Source organism: Hyla sarda, unplaced genomic scaffold, assembly GCF_029499605.1.
Source record: "Hyla sarda isolate aHylSar1 unplaced genomic scaffold, aHylSar1.hap1 scaffold_1421, whole genome shotgun sequence".
Lineage (NCBI taxonomy): Eukaryota > Metazoa > Chordata > Amphibia > Anura > Hylidae > Hyla > Hyla sarda.
The window spans coordinates 22,348-42,147 of NW_026608051.1; the positions used below are offsets into that span (position 1 = coordinate 22,348).

A 19,800-nucleotide genomic window follows, 5' to 3' on the forward strand; every position below is an offset into this window, starting at 1 on the left:
ATGTGACACTGGGCTTAGGATCTGCATAGGAAACACACACACAAGCACACACCTACCTTTGTTGCCTGCAGATGCCTCCTTGGCTGTCCCCAAACGGTATCAAACCAACACCCACGGGAAGCTGTAAGCATAGAGGACATGCCTGCACCCCATTGGACTTACCTGTGTGGGTTAAATCCGGGTTATTTGACAACCTATGGCGGTGATGGTTCTGCTCAGGCAGAGCAGTGCTGATGCTCCTCATAAAGCTGTCGCTGCTGTGAAGGTTCTAGGTGACATCACAAATCCCTTTGGTTACATACACAACAAAGCTGGGTTGTTGTTGTTTACACTCTGCAAGGCCTGTGGAAGTGAGTGACATCATAGCACTGTAGTTCTGAGGGTTCAAGATGGATGCAACAATCTCCTGTTGCTTCTATGAAGGCCGTAATAGACGACATCACCAAACAGCTCCATAGTCACATACACAGCAAAGGAGAGATGTTGTTTACACCTAGTGATGTCAGTGGTATTGAGTGACATCACAGCACAGTGCTAAGGCTCCTGGGCCTGGACACAGCAGCGGCTGCAATATCTCAACGGAGAATACGTTTATATCTATGTGTGTGTGTGCGCATATATATATATATATATATATATATATATATATATATATATATATTTCTCCGCCGAAATCACTTTTAAACCCATTTCCACCTTTTTTTCCCTTCTCTTCCTCTTACTTTTTTTTCACGTTTTTTTACGTTTTTCTCCTTTTCGCCTCTTTTCTGGGCGTATTATTCTTCTTTTTCTTCTTTTTTTTCGTCTAATGCATACCCCATCAGTGCAGCAATGCTTATTCAATACCGCCAGCAGATGGAGACACTGGGGGATAATTTTCTAAGGATTTATACTGATTTTTCCTGTCTGAATTTGTCGCACAGAAAGTTGCAGGCCAAATATGTGTGACATTTCTGCGACTTTAGCTTCTAGAGCATTTTTACAACATTATACATAGGTGCTGAATACATAAAAAGCGACTGTTCAGCGACAGACAAGTCGCATCGGCTGAAAGTAGGCCAGAATGTCAGTCCATGTTGGAGCAGGTTTAGATACAGTCTAAAGCATAGATCTCAAAGTCTGTGCACAGAATTTAGCAAGGGCCTCGCACCTTCTGATGCATCAGGTAGGTGCACAATAGCATAGCCTAACCCTCTGTACTTTGGTCTATATTGATGCGGGACATAGACAGCCAGCTGATGACCAATCCATTAGTGCAATGGATGGCTGGAAGCATTTGTCTTTGCCTTTGCAATACCACAGAAGCAATGCATGGTCAATGTACAGCAATGACACACCTGTGTGAACAGCCAGGAGACCCCCCCCCCCCCCCCCCCCCATGTTATGTTACATAGTTACATAGTTAGTACGGTCGAAAAAAGACATATGTCCATCACGTTCAACCAGGGAATTAAGGGGTAGGGGTGTGGCGCGATATTGGGGAAGGGATGAGATTTTATATTTCTTCATAAGCATTAATCTTATTTTGTCAATTAGGAACATTCAGCACCCACCCGCTATCAAGGCAGCTGCCTATCATGTCATGCCCTACCTGCACAGGTGTGCTGGCTACTCAAATGATCCAATTAAGGAGGCCATTTAGTCAGCAGCAGCAGAAGTCCTGTGCCTGGACGCTCCAACAGGGGCCAGACACAAGCAGAAGCAGAAGCAGCAGAAGCAGCAGCAGCACCACCTTTTGTTTTTTGGCTGCAGCAGCAGCAAGGCCCACAGGGCTGGCTAGCTGGCTAGCCAGCAAGCAGGTAGCAATGAAAGTAGGAATCTTTCTTTTTAACCCTGTAAGGGGGTGGTGCACTGTACCCGAAGATACTGCCATATCGGGTCAATGCATAGGGCGACGGAAGCAAGCTTCGAAATCGGCCCCCGTTCTCAAAAATCCATTTAATATATGGTCCCCAGATAGGGGACGTATCAGATATTAAACTGATAAGAACAGATTTTTTTTTTTTTTTTTTTTTTAAAGCCGAGGAACGTGCTTTCGATTCACCCAAAGTGCAAGAAAAAGTGCAAACGTGTTACACTAAAAAAAAGTGCACAAAGGATGCGGTCTATCGCAAGCCCTTCTCCGATAGGAGAGAGGCCCCCCAACAAACCTTACCCTTCACCTCCGGACCAAAAGGTACCTGCGAGGTTCCAGGTTCGATGTCCCTTTTCGCCGAAGCTACTAGGGGACCACAAATGCTCCCGGCATCCCCCTTGGCGTTAGCCAAGGTATCTGCCCGCAGAGCCGATTACGGTAGGTACCCTGCCAAAGCAGGAGTACCCGGGGTGTTTGCAGGGAGGTGCGGAACCTAATGGCCACACACACCTCCCCTAGACCGCCAGGAGGGACACCCAGAAGGGCTACCGCATCCTGACCAATCCTGTGAACACACAACACGCAAAAAGTGACACAGTGAGACAAAAAAGAAATAAATAAGTGAATGTGTGCAGATATACTGCCCGGACATCCGGCCGGATCTATAAAAATTTCTCTGATCCTAGCCAGAAGGCCGGGAATCAAGAGGTGAGTGCCACAAGGTGAAGAGATTATGGTGCCCGTGCTTCAACTCAGTGAGCCTATTCTCCCAGTGAGTTTCGGCACCTCGGGGTCACCACTCCCCGAGGCACAAAAGTACCTCGGCTCTAGACCCTCTCAGCCTCATGGCGAGACCCGGAGGGAACAGGTCACATCGGGGCAGCCGTCGAGCTGATTCCTCAGAACCAACCCCGGAAAGCCCTGGTACACCTGCATCCTCCATGCAGCACCCATCCCCACCAGCATGAAAACTGATAAGAACAGATACTACACTTGATCTTAGCCAAAAGGCCGAGAAGCGATAACCGTGAAAGGGGCGGGCCCAACAAGGTCCCCTTCATGGGCACTATCACTGCTTGCTGTCAGGGAGGCTGCCAGACAATTTTCCATGCACACTCTGGGCTGGGGGGCAGTCAACCACCAGTACACACAGCAGAACCTAAACCCATACCATTATTGCTAAGCAGCAAGACAGGGGCCCATTGCACTCCCACGGGGCCTTTTTAAATGCAATCCATAACCCGGATTTGCCAGGAACCCTTCTTACTCCTCCTACTTGCATGTGACACTGGGCTTAGGATCTGCATAGGAAACACACACACAAGCACACACCTACCTTTGTTGCCTGCAGATGCCTCCTTGGCTGTCCCCAAACGGTATCAAACCAACACCCACGGGAAGCTGTAAGCATAGAGGACATGCCTGCACCCCATTGGACTTACCTGTGTGGGTTAAATCCGGGTTATTTGACAACCTATGGCGGTGATGGTTCTGCTCAGGCAGAGCAGTGCTGATGCTCCTCATAAAGCTGTCGCTGCTGTGAAGGTTCTAGGTGACATCACAAATCCCTTTGGTTACATACACAACAAAGCTGGGTTGTTGTTGTTTACACTCTGCAAGGCCTGTGGAAGTGAGTGACATCATAGCACTGTAGTTCTGAGGGTTCAAGATGGATGCAACAATCTCCTGTTGCTTCTATGAAGGCCGTAATAGACGACATCACCAAACAGCTCCATAGTCACATACACAGCAAAGGAGAGATGTTGTTTACACCTAGTGATGTCAGTGGTATTGAGTGACATCACAGCACAGTGCTAAGGCTCCTGGGCCTGGACACAGCAGCGGCTGCAATATCTCAACGGAGAATACGTTTATATCTATGTGTGTGTGTGCGCATATATATATATATATATATATATATATATATATATATATATATATTTCTCCGCCGAAATCACTTTTAAACCCATTTCCACCTTTTTTTCCGTTCTCTTCCTCTTACTTTTTTTTCACGTTTTTTTACGTTTTTCTCCTTTTCGCCTCTTTTCTGGGCGTATTATTCTTCTTTTTCTTCTTTTTTTTCGTCTAATGCATACCCCATCAGTGCAGCAATGCTTATTCAATACCGCCAGCAGATGGAGACACTGGGGGATAATTTTCTAAGGATTTATACTGATTTTTCCTGTCTGAATTTGTCGCACAGAAAGTTGCAGGCCAAATATGTGTGACATTTCTGCGACTTTAGCTTCTAGAGCATTTTTACAACATTATACATAGGTGCTGAATACATAAAAAGCGACTGTTCAGCGACAGACAAGTCGCATCGGCTGAAAGTAGGCCAGAATGTCAGTCCATGTTGGAGCAGGTTTAGATACAGTCTAAAGCATAGATCTCAAAGTCTGTGCACAGAATTTAGCAAGGGCCTCGCACCTTCTGATGCATCAGGTAGGTGCACAATAGCATAGCCTAACCCTCTGTACTTTGGTCTATATTGATGCGGGACATAGACAGCCAGCTGATGACCAATCCATTAGTGCAATGGATGGCTGGAAGCATTTGTCTTTGCCTTTGCAATACCACAGAAGCAATGCATGGTCAATGTACAGCAATGACACACCTGTGTAGAACAGCCAGGAGACCCCCCCCCATGTTATGTTACATAGTTACATAGTTAGTACGGTCGAAAAAAGACATATGTCCATCACGTTCAACCAGGGAATTAAGGGGTAGGGGTGTGGCGCGATATTGGGGAAGGGATGAGATTTTATATTTCTTCATAAGCATTAATCTTATTTTGTCAATTAGGAACATTCAGCACCCACCCGCTATCAAGGCAGCTGCCTATCATGTCATGCCCTACCTGCACAGGTGTGCTGGCTACTCAAATGATCCAATTAAGGAGGCCATTTAGTCAGCAGCAGCAGAAGTCCTGTGCCTGGACGCTCCAACAGGGGCCAGACACAAGCAGAAGCAGAAGCAGCAGAAGCAGCAGCAGCACCACCTTTTGTTTTTTGGCTGCAGCAGCAGCAAGGCCCACAGGGCTGGCTAGCTGGCTAGCCAGCAAGCAGGTAGCAATGAAAGTAGGAATCTTTCTTTTTAACCCTGTAAGGGGGTGGTGCACTGTACCCGAAGATACTGCCATATCGGGTCAATGCATAGGGCGACGGAAGCAAGCTTCGAAATCGGCCCCCGTTCTCAAAAATCCATTTAATATATGGTCCCCAGATAGGGGACGTATCAGATATTAAACTGATAAGAACAGATACTACACTTGATCTTAGCCAAAAGGCCGAGAAGCGATAACCGTGAAAGGGGCGGGCCCAACAAGGTCCCCTTCATGGGCACTATCACTGCTTGCTGTCAGGGAGGCTGCCAGACAATTTTCCATGCACACTCTGGGCTGGGGGGCAGTCAACCACCAGTACACACAGCAGAACCTAAACCCATACCATTATTGCTAAGCAGCAAGACAGGGGCCCATTGCACTCCCACGGGGCCTTTTTAAATGCAATCCATAACCCGGATTTGCCAGGAACCCTTCTTACTCCTCCTACTTGCATGTGACACTGGGCTTAGGATCTGCATAGGAAACACACACACAAGCACACACCTACCTTTGTTGCCTGCAGATGCCTCCTTGGCTGTCCCCAAACGGTATCAAACCAACACCCACGGGAAGCTGTAAGCATAGAGGACATGCCTGCATCCCATTGGACTTACCTGTGTGGGTTAAATCCGGGTTATTTGACAACCTATGGCGGTGATGGTTCTGCTCAGGCAGAGCAGTGCTGATGCTCCTCATAAAGCTGTCGCTGCTGTGAAGGTTCTAGGTGACATCACAAATCCCTTTGGTTACATACACAACAAAGCTGGGTTGTTGTTGTTTACACTCTGCAAGGCCTGTGGAAGTGAGTGACATCATAGCACTGTAGTTCTGAGGGTTCAAGATGGATGCAACAATCTCCTGTTGCTTCTATGAAGGCCGTAATAGACGACATCACCAAACAGCTCCATAGTCACATACACAGCAAAGGAGAGATGTTGTTTACACCTAGTGATGTCAGTGGTATTGAGTGACATCACAGCACAGTGCTAAGGCTCCTGGGCCTGGACACAGCAGCGGCTGCAATATCTCAACGGAGAATACGTTTATATCTATGTGTGTGTGTGCGCATATATATATATATATATATATATATATATATATATATATATATTTCTCCGCCGAAATCACTTTTAAACCCATTTCCACCTTTTTTTCCCTTCTCTTCCTCTTACTTTTTTTTCACGTTTTTTTACGTTTTTCTCCTTTTCGCCTCTTTTCTGGGCGTATTATTCTTCTTTTTCTTCTTTTTTTTCGTCTAATGCATACCCCATCAGTGCAGCAATGCTTATTCAATACCGCCAGCAGATGGAGACACTGGGGGATAATTTTCTAAGGATTTATACTGATTTTTCCTGTCTGAATTTGTCGCACAGAAAGTTGCAGGCCAAATATGTGTGACATTTCTGCGACTTTAGCTTCTAGAGCATTTTTACAACATTATACATAGGTGCTGAATACATAAAAAGCGACTGTTCAGCGACAGACAAGTCGCATCGGCTGAAAGTAGGCCAGAATGTCAGTCCATGTTGGAGCAGGTTTAGATACAGTCTAAAGCATAGATCTCAAAGTCTGTGCACAGAATTTAGCAAGGGCCTCGCACCTTCTGATGCATCAGGTAGGTGCACAATAGCATAGCCTAACCCTCTGTACTTTGGTCTATATTGATGCGGGACATAGACAGCCAGCTGATGACCAATCCATTAGTGCAATGGATGGCTGGAAGCATTTGTCTTTGCCTTTGCAATACCACAGAAGCAATGCATGGTCAATGTACAGCAATGACACACCTGTGTGAACAGCCAGGAGACCCCCCCCCCCCCCCCCCATGTTATGTTACATAGTTACATAGTTAGTACGGTCGAAAAAAGACATATGTCCATCACGTTCAACCAGGGAATTAAGGGGTAGGGGTGTGGCGCGATATTGGGGAAGGGATGAGATTTTATATTTCTTCATAAGCATTAATCTTATTTTGTCAATTAGGAACATTCAGCACCCACCCGCTATCAAGGCAGCTGCCTATCATGTCATGCCCTACCTGCACAGGTGTGCTGGCTACTCAAATGATCCAATTAAGGAGGCCATTTAGTCAGCAGCAGCAGAAGTCCTGTGCCTGGACGCTCCAACAGGGGCCAGACACAAGCAGAAGCAGAAGCAGCAGAAGCAGCAGCAGCACCACCTTTTGTTTTTTGGCTGCAGCAGCAGCAAGGCCCACAGGGCTGGCTAGCTGGCTAGCCAGCAAGCAGGTAGCAATGAAAGTAGGAATCTTTCTTTTTAACCCTGTAAGGGGGTGGTGCACTGTACCCGAAGATACTGCCATATCGGGTCAATGCATAGGGCGACGGAAGCAAGCTTCGAAATCGGCCCCCGTTCTCAAAAATCCATTTAATATATGGTCCCCAGATAGGGGACGTATCAGATATTAAACTGATAAGAACAGATTTTTTGATTGAAAGAGCTTTATTTTCCGTTCAGTCATTACAAGTCGTACAATAAATTACAGTCACACAAAGCATGATAGTACAATACACAGCAAAGGTTCCCTAAGCTATACATCGCACACCATGCTACTCTAACATTCAGCTCAATCCTGCAATAGAAAGGCACAAGAGATCAAACAAAAACCAAATAATACAATCTGTGATCGGGGTAGGGGTGTGGGCGACTATGTGGGGGTAGGGAGGGGGCGGATCACAGGGCCAAACTGTTGGGCTGTATCTTCAGGGAGACATGGGAGAAGGAGAGGGGTCTTCACTCCTCTTCTTCCTCATCAACGGCCGAGCTGTCCAAGATGGAATAGTCTCTAAGCAGGTTCTTGATGAACCTGCGGCAGTCCCGGACGGACATGTTTTCCCTGTTGATCACGAGGCGGTTCCTGGCAAGCCACACTGCGTCCTTAAAACAGTTCATAAGGCGCCAGGCCTCCTGGATGGCCTCCACGTCGTGGGTCCCAGGGAACAGGCCGTAAAGCACCGAATGGTACGATAGGCAGCTCCTGGGCACTGAGTCTCTGAGTTCCTGTTCTAGGGCGTCCAACAGACCCTGTGCAAAGGGGCACTGCCAAAACACGTGGAAAGATGTTTCCTCCACGTAGGGGCAACGGGGGCAGTACCGGGTCTTGCACAGGTTGCGGGCATGCATGAATGACCTGAGAGAGAGACCTCCCATGACGGCCATCCACGACAAGTCCTTGTGTCCATTGGTAAGCCGCTTTGAGGCCATATTGTTCCAAACTGTCTCTGCAGTGGCTGCGGGGAGTCCCGGAACCAGCTCGGTCGAGTCCTTAGCTCGGATGAGCTTGTGGATTGTCTTTGGCTTCCATAGGTCTGGTTTCAGTCCTTCCAGCTGGTGCTCCCTCACAAACCGGACAACATCCCCATAGAACCAGGGAGTGTTCCAGTTGTAAGGGATGGAGCTGTCCCACTTGTCCCAGCCCAGCTGTCTCCAGAGGGGCATGAGAAGCAAGCGAGACATGGACCTGCCCGCTGAGCCAGTCTTTTCTACAAGAGTCCGCTGCACCGTGACACATGCAAAGGAGGCCCTCAGCAGAGCGGGGATGTCGGGTATTCCCTTCCCACCCTTGCGGGGTTCCTTGTACATCACGGTCCTCTTGACTCTGTCCATTTTGCCCCAGACGAAGCCAAATACTGTCCGGGTGATGGCCTTGCAAACGGTGGTATGGGGAGGCCAGGCCTGTGCGGTATATTGGAGCACAGGCAAAACTTCACTCCGCAGGACAAGTGCCTTGCCTTCCATCGTGAGCTTTCTGGAGCTCCACAGTCCGATCTTCGAGTTTATCCTTCCTAGTCGGTCTTGCCAAGACTTAAGGGCCGCTCCTTCCTTCCCGAACCAGACTCCAAGAATTTGAATGAAGTCCGGCTTAACGGCAAAGGGGAAGGGGGCGGAGGAAGCCAGGTGCCACTCCCCGAAGAGCATGGCCTCCGACTTCCCGCAGTTGACTTTTGCCCCCGAAGCTCTGCCGAAGTCCTCGCAGGTCTGGACGAGTGCAGTCACCGAACGCTGGTCAGCGCAGAAGACGGTCACGTCGTCCATGTAGAGCGAGCACTTGACCTCGTGGCGATCTGGTCCTGGTGCGGTGATCCCTCTGATCTCTCCATTCTGCCGGATAGTCTCAGCGAAGAGCTCTATAACACAAACAAAAAGGAGAGGTGAAAGAGGGCAGCCTTGTCTAACCCCTGAAAGAATAGGAAAGGGGTCAGTCTTCCAGCCGTTCACCAACACCGTGCTGTAAATGTCAAAATACATAACGTTAACAAAAGAGCAAAACATCTTCCCCAGACCCAGCCTGCGCAAAACCCTGTCCATGAATGCGTGGGAGACACGGTCGAACGCCTTCTCCTGATCTAAGCTGACCAGGGCGGCGCGGCCCCCGCGGTCCTGGATGTAATGGACCGTGTCTCTCACAAGGGCAAGGCTGTCGGCAATCCTGCGGCCAGGAATGCTGCAGGTCTGGTCCGGATGGACGATCTGCCCCATGACAGGTTTCAGCCTGTTGGCCAGCACCTTGGCGAGGATCTTGTAGTCCACGTTCAGGAGAGAGATGGGACGCCAGTTTTTCAGGTCACATCTCTCCCCCTTCCGCTTATACAAGATCGTGATCATCCCTTCCCTCAACGACGGAGGCATTCTGCCCCCCACCACCATCTCCTCGTACACCTCCAACAGGTCCGGACAGATCAGGTCACCCAGCGCTACGTAGAGCTCGGCCGGGAGACCGTCACTGCCCGGGGTCCTGCCGGGCTTAAAGGATTTAGCGGCAGAGAGCAGCTCCCCCACCGTCAAGGGATCGTCCATAGCCGCCGCACCTGCGGGATCAACAACGTTAGTGACACCTGACAGGAACCTCTCGGCGGCTTCGGGGTCGGATGACTTGGGGGCGTAGAGGTTGCTGTAGAAGTCGTGGACGACCCCCATCACTTCCTCCTTGCCGCTCCTCATGTGTCCGGTCTCATCTCGTAGCTCAGTCAGGGGCGTGTGGCCGGCATGGAGCTTCCTGAAAAAGAAAGAGTTACATTTCTCACCCTTCTCCAGGTTCTCCACCTTGGAACGAAAGACGATTCGCCTGGATTCCTCCTCAAAGTGCCTTTTCAAGCTCTTTTTGGTCTCCTCCAGCTCCTCCCTGACGTCCCAGCCACACTGGAGCAGGTCCTGCAGGGACCGCAGCTCGCGCTGCAGTTTCCTCAAGTCCCACTTCTTCGCACACGCCTGTTGTCTGCCTTTTGCCTGAAAGAAACAACGGAATTCGACTTTAACATATTCCCACCAATCGCTGATGCACTTGAACAGACATTTGTCATTTCGCCATACAAGGTAAGCATCCCTAAGTTCCTCCATGACCTCCCTCTGCTCCAACAGGGCACAATTCAACTTCCAGGAGCCCGGGCCAGGTGGGAATCCATGGCCCAGAGTCCCCCGGAATCGAATGGCCCTGTGGTCAGAGAAGAAGCAGGGGACCATAGAGTACGACACCTTTCTGACTGCTCTCGAAGTGAAGATGAAGTCTATCCGAGAACGGAGCGAGCCATCGGGGCGGCTCCACGTATAGTTTACGGAGCCGTTCCCGATGGACCCGACAACGTCCTGCAAGGATGCCTCCGTCACCATCTCAATCAGCAGTTTAGACGTCACGTCCAGGTTGGCGGATGTGCCAGAACTGCGCCCGTCCACCTCAATGGGGCAGTTGAAGTCACCACCCAACACTACTGCTCTAGTGGTGGCGAGTTCAGCCCGCAGGGCCTGGAGAACCTCCAGTCGGACATCCCTCTCAGGGGAGGCATACACGTTGATGAGCCGCACGGGCTCACCCGCCCAGGAACCGTCTGCGACAAGAAGTCTGCCACAGACGAGCTCCCGGACGGAATCAAGTGCAAAGTTACCTCCCCTGATCAGGATGGCCACCCCCGCAGACCTATTGTCGCCCCCACCAGACCAGTAGGAAGGGCCGTGAGGCCACTGCCTGGCCAGATGGTTGTAAGACCTAGAAGCAGACAAAGCACATTCCTGCAACATGTAAACATCACACCTCTGGGAATCTAAGAACGTAAGAACAGTCTGAAATCTAAACCAAGCTCTAATACTCCTCACATTAATGCAGAAGATGTTGAGATCAGCCATGGGAATAAAAAGAGAGGTTAGTTCTGATACTAGTTACCAGTCTGGTCGGACGGGTCCTCTTCTCTGGCGCCTGTCGGCTCCTGTGGCTTCTCGTAGCGCCCTTCCAAGAACTCGTCGTAGACCGTGTTGGACGGAGTGTCCAGGATTTTCTTAACCTCTGGGTCCTGCAGCAGCTCCTCCATAGATTGAGCTTGGACTGGCTCTGCTTGGACCTGCTCCACTTGGGCCTGCTCCATCACCTCCTCTCCTTCTGAAGCCTCAAGGCTCTCGCAGACCTGCTCCATCTCCTCCTCCTCATCTGAAGCTTGAGGGGTCTCGCAGGTCTCGATTATCTTTCTTTTGTGGGACTCTTCTGATACGTTGTCCCTTCCTTTCCTCTTCCTCTGTATGGTACCTGGGGGAGGAAGCACAGGAAAGTCCTCCGAAGGGCGGGCACCAGCAGCTGGAGGGGGGTTAGGTGCTGCTGGGCCAGGAGAGAAAGGAGGCTGGGTGGGGCGGGGGGCAGGAGAGAGTGCCCGGGCAGGGGAGGACGGGGCAGGGGTGGGCCGGGCAGGGGAGGACGGGGCAGGGGTGGGCCGGGCAGGGGAGGACGGGGCAGGGGTGGGCCGGGGTGGGGTACGGGGGGCAGGGGTGGGCCGGGGTGGGGTACGGGGGGCAGGGGTGGGGCGGGATGGGGCAGGAGGGGCGGGGGTGGGACGGGATGGGGCAGGAGGGGCAGGGGTGGGACGGGATGGGGCAGATGGGGCAGGGGTGGGACGGGATGGGGCAGGGGTGGGGCGGGATGGGGCAGGGGTGGGACGGGATGGGGCAGGAGATGGGGCGGGAGGGGCAGGGGATGGGGCGGGAGGGGCAGGGGAGGGGCGGGACGGGGCAGGGGTGGTGGCTTTCGCCTTCTTACCCTCCTTGGTCGGCTTGGCCATCCGTGGTGTTGGCTCCGGAGCTGGGGCTGGCTTCGGTGCTCTCGCTGCCACAGATGCCCATGTTCTCTCCCTCTGGGGGCAGTCCTTGTAGCTGTGGGCTGCCAGTCCGCAGAGGTTGCAGGTCTTGCTCTTGGGGCAGTCCTTGGTCGTGTGACCTGTCACACGGCAATACCTGCAGGCATCCTCCGTACAGTCCTTGCCCTCGTGGCCCATCTTGCCACATCTCCTGCAGGTCTGCGGCATGTCCGGGTAGAAGATAAGTCCTGTGGAGTTGCCCAAGGAAAATGTCGTTGGCAGGTGCTGTAGTCCGTCTGGAGAAGCAGGGTTCTTGTTGAGTCTGACGACCACAGACCACTTGCAGGTCCAGTATCCGAGTGAGTTCAGGATGCGGGTGGGCTCCCTCACCACGGTGCAGAAGCGCTTCAGGAAGGTCGAGATGTCCGTGCCTGGGGTGTGTGGGTTCCGCATTGAGACCGTCACCCGCCTCTCCTCTCTTTGAATAAGGCAGTTGCCCACAAAGCGAGAGAAAGGGGATTCGGGACTCGCCGCTTTCACCACCTCCCAGTATCTTCTACAGGTCCCAATGGTGGCAAAGGTGATGTAGAAGATTCCCGAAAAGAAGGTTGCTATTCCCAGGGTGTCAGCCGTGGGGAAGCCTTGATCCGCCAGCATCTTCTTGCAGAACACGTCGTGGGACATGTCCGGCACCCTTCCGTCCACGGGCTTGAGCTTCAAGGCAACAGTCTGCCTCATCCAGGGCTCCAGGGTTGGAGCTTCCAGGTTAGGAATTCTGCCGCCCTTCTGCCTTGCCGTGGTGGAGGTTGAAGCTTGCTGTGGTTGGGGCTGGACCTCCAGGCCTTGCCCTGCAGCCTCCTGGGTGGACTTGCTGGTTGAGGCCATGGCTTCTTCCAGCAGGCTCTTTTCCGCTTCCTTGCTTGCTTGTGGAGAGAGGCTTCGCAAAGTCTTCTTTCCCGGGTGGGAGGAGCTATGCAGATCCGGTCCCGGTGGGAGGAGCTATGCAAATCCTTCTCCAGAGGCAGCGAGTTTCTTCGAAAAGATTCTGCGCCGCCTTCCTCTTCGCCGCTGTTCCGGAATTCACCGCTGATTCCCTTCTTCCAGGTTCTTCGTCGGCTTCTTCCGGAGCTGCAGTCTTCAAGATCTTCTCCTTCTTCAGATGTTCCGAGGCAGGCAGGAGACGATCTTCAGGTGGTATGCTCTAGAGAAATGCGGTTCTAATAAGAACGAAAAGTACTGCAATCGTACTACGCAAAATCTCTACCACAATGCTTGGAGTTCTTCAGACCGTAGCGATCATGGTATCTCCCCTGCCAGGTAAGTATAAACTGATAAGAACAGATACTACACTTGATCTTAGCCAAAAGGCCGAGAAGCGATAACCGTGAAAGGGGCGGGCCCAACAAGGTCCCCTTCATGGGCACTATCACTGCTTGCTGTCAGGGAGGCTGCCAGACAATTTTCCATGCACACTCTGGGCTGGGGGGCAGTCAACCACCAGTACACACAGCAGAACCTAAACCCATACCATTATTGCTAAGCAGCAAGACAAGGGCCCATTGCACTCCCACGGGGCCTTTTTAAATGCAATCCATAACCCGGATTTGCCAGGAACCCTTCTTACTCCTCCTACTTGCATGTGACACTGGGCTTAGGATCTGCATAGGAAACACACACACAAGCACACACCTACCTTTGTTGCCTGCAGATGCCTCCTTGGCTGTCCCCAAACGGTATCAAACCAACACCCACGGGAAGCTGTAAGCATAGAGGACATGCCTGCACCCCATTGGACTTACCTGTGTGGGTTAAATCCGGGTTATTTGACAACCTATGGCGGTGATGGTTCTGCTCAGGCAGAGCAGTGCTGATGCTCCTCATAAAGCTGTCGCTGCTGTGAAGGTTCTAGGTGACATCACAAATCCCTTTGGTTACATACACAACAAAGCTGGGTTGTTGTTGTTTACACTCTGCAAGGCCTGTGGAAGTGAGTGACATCATAGCACTGTAGTTCTGAGGGTTCAAGATGGATGCAACAATCTCCTGTTGCTTCTATGAAGGCCGTAATAGACGACATCACCAAACAGCTCCATAGTCACATACACAGCAAAGGAGAGATGTTGTTTACACCTAGTGATGTCAGTGGTATTGAGTGACATCACAGCACAGTGCTAAGGCTCCTGGGCCTGGACACAGCAGCGGCTGCAATATCTCAACGGAGAATACGTTTATATCTATGTGTGTGTGTGCGCATATATATATATATATATATATATATATATATATATATATATATATATTTCTCCGCCGAAATCACTTTTAAACCCATTTCCACCTTTTTTTCCCTTCTCTTCCTCTTACTTTTTTTTCACGTTTTTTTACGTTTTTCTCCTTTTCGCCTCTTTTCTGGGCGTATTATTCTTCTTTTTCTTCTTTTTTTTCGTCTAATGCATACCCCATCAGTGCAGCAATGCTTATTCAATACCGCCAGCAGATGGAGACACTGGGGGATAATTTTCTAAGGATTTATACTGATTTTTCCTGTCTGAATTTGTCGCACAGAAAGTTGCAGGCCAAATATGTGTGACATTTCTGCGACTTTAGCTTCTAGAGCATTTTTACAACATTATACATAGGTGCTGAATACATAAAAAGCGACTGTTCAGCGACAGACAAGTCGCATCGGCTGAAAGTAGGCCAGAATGTCAGTCCATGTTGGAGCAGGTTTAGATACAGTCTAAAGCATAGATCTCAAAGTCTGTGCACAGAATTTAGCAAGGGCCTCGCACCTTCTGATGCATCAGGTAGGTGCACAATAGCATAGCCTAACCCTCTGTACTTTGGTCTATATTGATGCGGGACATAGACAGCCAGCTGATGACCAATCCATTAGTGCAATGGATGGCTGGAAGCATTTGTCTTTGCCTTTGCAATACCACAGAAGCAATGCATGGTCAATGTACAGCAATGACACACCTGTGTGAACAGCCAGGAGACCCCCCCCCCCCCCCCCCCCATGTTATGTTACATAGTTACATAGTTAGTACGGTCGAAAAAAGACATATGTCCATCACGTTCAACCAGGGAATTAAGGGGTAGGGGTGTGGCGCGATATTGGGGAAGGGATGAGATTTTATATTTCTTCATAAGCATTAATCTTATTTTGTCAATTAGGAACATTCAGCACCCACCCGCTATCAAGGCAGCTGCCTATCATGTCATGCCCTACCTGCACAGGTGTGCTGGCTACTCAAATGATCCAATTAAGGAGGCCATTTAGTCAGCAGCAGCAGAAGTCCTGTGCCTGGACGCTCCAACAGGGGCCAGACACAAGCAGAAGCAGAAGCAGCAGAAGCAGCACCACCTTTTGTTTTTTGGCTGCAGCAGCAGCAGCAAGCAGGTAGCAATGAAAGTAGGAATCTTTCTTTTTAACCCTGTAAGGGGGTGGTGCACTGTACCCGAAGATACTGCCATATCGGGTCAATGCATAGGGCGACGGAAGCAAGCTTCGAAATCGGCCCCCGTTCTCAAAAATCCATTTAATATATGGTCCCCAGATAGGGGACGTATCAGATATTAAACTGATAAGAACAGATACTACACTTGATCTTAGCCAAAAGGCCGAGAAGCGATAACCGTGAAAGGGGCGGGCCCAACAAGGTCCCCTTCATGGGCACTATCACTGCTTGCTGTCAGGGAGGCTGCCAGACAATTTTCCATGCACACTCTGGGCTGGGGGGCAGTCAACCACCAGTACACACAGCAGAACCTAAACCCATACCATTATTGCTAAGCAGCAAGACAGGGGCCCATTGCACTCCCACGGGGCCTTTTTAAATGCAATCCATAACCCGGATTTGCCAGGAACCCTTCTTACTCCTCCTACTTGCATGTGACACTGGGCTTAGGATCTGCATAGGAAACACACACACAAGCACACACCTACCTTTGTTGCCTGCAGATGCCTCCTTGGCTGTCCCCAAACGGTATCAAACCAACACCCACGGGAAGCTGTAAGCATAGAGGACATGCCTGCACCCCATTGGACTTACCTGTGTGGGTTAAATCCGGGTTATTTGACAACCTATGGCGGTGATGGTTCTGCTCAGGCAGAGCAGTGCTGATGCTCCTCATAAAGCTGTCGCTGCTGTGAAGGTTCTAGGTGACATCACAAATCCCTTTGGTTACATACACAACAAAGCTGGGTTGTTGTTGTTTACACTCTGCAAGGCCTGTGGAAGTGAGTGACATCATAGCACTGTAGTTCTGAGGGTTCAAGATGGATGCAACAATCTCCTGTTGCTTCTATGAAGGCCGTAATAGACGACATCACCAAACAGCTCCATAGTCACATACACAGCAAAGGAGAGATGTTGTTTACACCTAGTGATGTCAGTGGTATTGAGTGACATCACAGCACAGTGCTAAGGCTCCTGGGCCTGGACACAGCAGCGGCTGCAATATCTCAACGGAGAATACGTTTATATCTATGTGTGTGTGTGCGCATATATATATATATATATATATATATATATATATATATATATTTCTCCGCCGAAATCACTTTTAAACCCATTTCCACCTTTTTTTCCCTTCTCTTCCTCTTACTTTTTTTTCACGTTTTTTTACGTTTTTCTCCTTTTCGCCTCTTTTCTGGGCGTATTATTCTTCTTTTTCTTCTTTTTTTTCGTCTAATGCATACCCCATCAGTGCAGCAATGCTTATTCAATACCGCCAGCAGATGGAGACACTGGGGGATAATTTTCTAAGGATTTATACTGATTTTTCCTGTCTGAATTTGTCGCACAGAAAGTTGCAGGCCAAATATGTGTGACATTTCTGCGACTTTAGCTTCTAGAGCATTTTTACAACATTATACATAGGTGCTGAATACATAAAAAGCGACTGTTCAGCGACAGACAAGTTGCATCGGCTGAAAGTAGGCCAGAATGTCAGTCCATGTTGGAGCAGGTTTAGATACAGTCTAAAGCATAGATCTCAAAGTCTGTGCACAGAATTTAGCAAGGGCCTCGCACCTTCTGATGCATCAGGTAGGTGCACAATAGCATAGCCTAACCCTCTGTACTTTGGTCTATATTGATGCGGGACATAGACAGCCAGCTGATGACCAATCCATTAGTGCAATGGATGGCTGGAAGCATTTGTCTTTGCCTTTGCAATACCACAGAAGCAATGCATGGTCAATGTACAGCAATGACACACCTGTGTGAACAGCCAGGAGACCCCCCCCATGTTATGTTACATAGTTACATAGTTAGTACGGTCGAAAAAAGACATATGTCCATCACGTTCAACCAGGGAATTAAGGGGTAGGGGTGTGGCGCGATATTGGGGAAGGGATGAGATTTTATATTTCTTCATAAGCATTAATCTTATTTTGTCAATTAGGAACATTCAGCACCCACCCGCTATCAAGGCAGCTGCCTATCATGTCATGCCCTACCTGCACAGGTGTGCTGGCTACTCAAATGATCCAATTAAGGAGGCCATTTAGTCAGCAGCAGCAGAAGTCCTGTGCCTGGACGCTCCAACAGGGGCCAGACACAAGCAGAAGCAGAAGCAGCAGAAGCAGCAGCAGCACCACCTTTTGTTTTTTGGCTGCAGCAGCAGCAAGGCCCACAGGGCTGGCTAGCTGGCTAGCCAGCAAGCAGGTAGCAATGAAAGTAGGAATCTTTCTTTTTAACCCTGTAAGGGGGTGGTGCACTGTACCCGAAGATACTGCCATATCGGGTCAATGCATAGGGCGACGGAAGCAAGCTTCGAAATCGGCCCCCGTTCTCAAAAATCCATTTAATATATGGTCCCCAGATAGGGGACGTATCAGATATTAAACTGATAAGAACAGATTTTTTTTTTTTTTTTTTTTTTTTAAAGCCGAGGAACGTGCTTTCGATTCACCCAAAGTGCAAGAAAAAGTGCAAACGTGTTACACTAAAAAAACGTGCACAAAGGATGCGGTCTATCGCAAGCCCTTCTCCGATAGGAGAGAGGCCCCCCAACAAACCTTACCCTTCGCCTCCGGACCAAAAGGTACCTGCGAGGTTCCAGGTTCGATGTCCCTTTTCGCCGAAGCTACTAGGGGACCACAAATGCTCCCGGCATCCCCCTTGGCGTTAGCCAAGGTATCTGCCCGCAGAGCCGATTACGGTAGGTACCCTGCCAAAGCAGGAGTACCCGGGGTGTTTGCAGGGAGGTGCGGAACCTAATGGCCACACACACCTCCCCTAGACCGCCAGGAGGGACACCCAGAAGGGCTACCGCATCCTGACCAATCCTGTGAACACACAACACGCAAAAAGTGACACAGTGAGACAAAAAAGAAATAAATAAGTGAATGTGTGCAGATATACTGCCCGGACATCCGGCCGGATCTATAAAAATTTCTCTGATCCTAGCCAGAAGGCCGGGAATCAAGAGGTGAGTGCCACAAGGTGAAGAGATTATGGTGCCCGTGCTTCAACTCAGTGAGTCTATTCTCCCAGTGAGTTTCGGCACCTCGGGGTCACCACTCCCCGAGGCACAAAAGTACCTCGGCTCTAGACCCTCTCAGCCTCATGGCGAGACCCGGAGGGAACAGGTCACATCGGGGCAGCCGTCGAGCTGATTCCTCAGAACCAGCCCCGGAAAGCCCTGGTACACCTGCATCCTCCATGCAGCACCCATCCCCACCAGCATGAAAACTGATAAGAACAGATACTACACTTGATCTTAGCCAAAAGGCCGAGAAGCGATAACCGTGAAAGGGGCGGGCCCAACAAGGTCCCCTTCATGGGCACTATCACTGCTTGCTGTCAGGGAGGCTGCCAGACAATTTTCCATGCACACTCTGGGCTGGGGGGCAGTCAACCACCAGTACACACAGCAGAACCTAAACCCATACCATTATTGCTAAGCAGCAAGACAGGGGCCCATTGCACTCCCACGGGGCCTTTTTAAATGCAATCCATAACCCGGATTTGCCAGGAACCCTTCTTACTCCTCCTACTTGCATGTGACACTGGGCTTAGGATCTGCATAGGAAACACACACACAAGCACACACCTACCTTTGTTGCCTGCAGATGCCTCCTTGGCTGTCCCCAAACGGTATCAAACCAACACCCACGGGAAGCTGTAAGCATAGAGGACATGCCTGCACCCCATTGGACTTACCTGTGTGGGTTAAATCCGGGTTATTTGACAACCTATGGCGGTGATGGTTCTGCTCAGGCAGAGCAGTGCTGATGCTCCTCATAAAGCTGTCGCTGCTGTGAAGGTTCTAGGTGACATCACAAATCCCTTTGGTTACATACACAACAAAGCTGGGTTGTTGTTGTTTACACTCTGCAAGGCCTGTGGAAGTGAGTGACATCATAGCACTGTAGTTCTGAGGGTTCAAGATGGATGCAACAATCTCCTGTTGCTTCTATGAAGGCCGTAATAGACGACATCACCAAACAGCTCCATAGTCACATACACAGCAAAGGAGAGATGTTGTTTACACCTAGTGATGTCAGTGGTATTGAGTGACATCACAGCACAGTGCTAAGGCTCCTGGGCCTGGACACAGCAGCGGCTGCAATATCTCAACGGAGAATACGTTTATATCTATGTGTGTGTGTGCGCATATATATATATATATATATATATATATATATATATATATATTTCTCCGCCGAAATCACTTTTAAACCCATTTCCACCTTTTTTTCCCTTCTCTTCCTCTTACTTTTTTTTCACGTTTTTTTACGTTTTTCTCCTTTTCGCCTC

At 50.0% G+C, this 19,800-nt stretch overlaps 4 non-coding genes and 4 pseudogenes across 4 annotated transcripts; all 8 read right to left on the reverse strand.

The window, feature by feature from the left end:
• Positions 1-1,841: 1,841 nt before the first annotated feature.
• LOC130307338 (U2 spliceosomal RNA) lies at positions 1,842-2,025 on the reverse strand. Its single transcript, XR_008856528.1, has one exon. It is a non-coding gene; the product is annotated as a U2 spliceosomal RNA (small nuclear RNA).
• Positions 2,026-2,718: 693 nt separating this feature from the next.
• On the reverse strand, positions 2,719-2,878 carry LOC130307345 (U2 spliceosomal RNA; annotated as a pseudogene).
• A 2,087-nt stretch (positions 2,879-4,965) lies between these two features.
• On the reverse strand, positions 4,966-5,156 carry LOC130307311 (U2 spliceosomal RNA). Its single transcript, XR_008856501.1, has one exon. It is a non-coding gene; the product is annotated as a U2 spliceosomal RNA (small nuclear RNA).
• Positions 5,157-7,249: 2,093 nt separating this feature from the next.
• LOC130307336 (U2 spliceosomal RNA) lies at positions 7,250-7,423 on the reverse strand (annotated as a pseudogene).
• Positions 7,424-13,240: 5,817 nt separating this feature from the next.
• Positions 13,241-13,411, reverse strand: LOC130307341 (U2 spliceosomal RNA; annotated as a pseudogene).
• Positions 13,412-15,473: 2,062 nt separating this feature from the next.
• On the reverse strand, positions 15,474-15,664 carry LOC130307312 (U2 spliceosomal RNA). The gene has a single exon (XR_008856502.1). It is a non-coding gene; the product is annotated as a U2 spliceosomal RNA (small nuclear RNA).
• A 2,081-nt stretch (positions 15,665-17,745) lies between these two features.
• On the reverse strand, positions 17,746-17,931 carry LOC130307340 (U2 spliceosomal RNA). The gene has a single exon (XR_008856530.1). It is a non-coding gene; the product is annotated as a U2 spliceosomal RNA (small nuclear RNA).
• Positions 17,932-18,624: 693 nt separating this feature from the next.
• LOC130307344 (U2 spliceosomal RNA) lies at positions 18,625-18,784 on the reverse strand (annotated as a pseudogene).
• Positions 18,785-19,800: the final 1,016 nt, after the last annotated feature.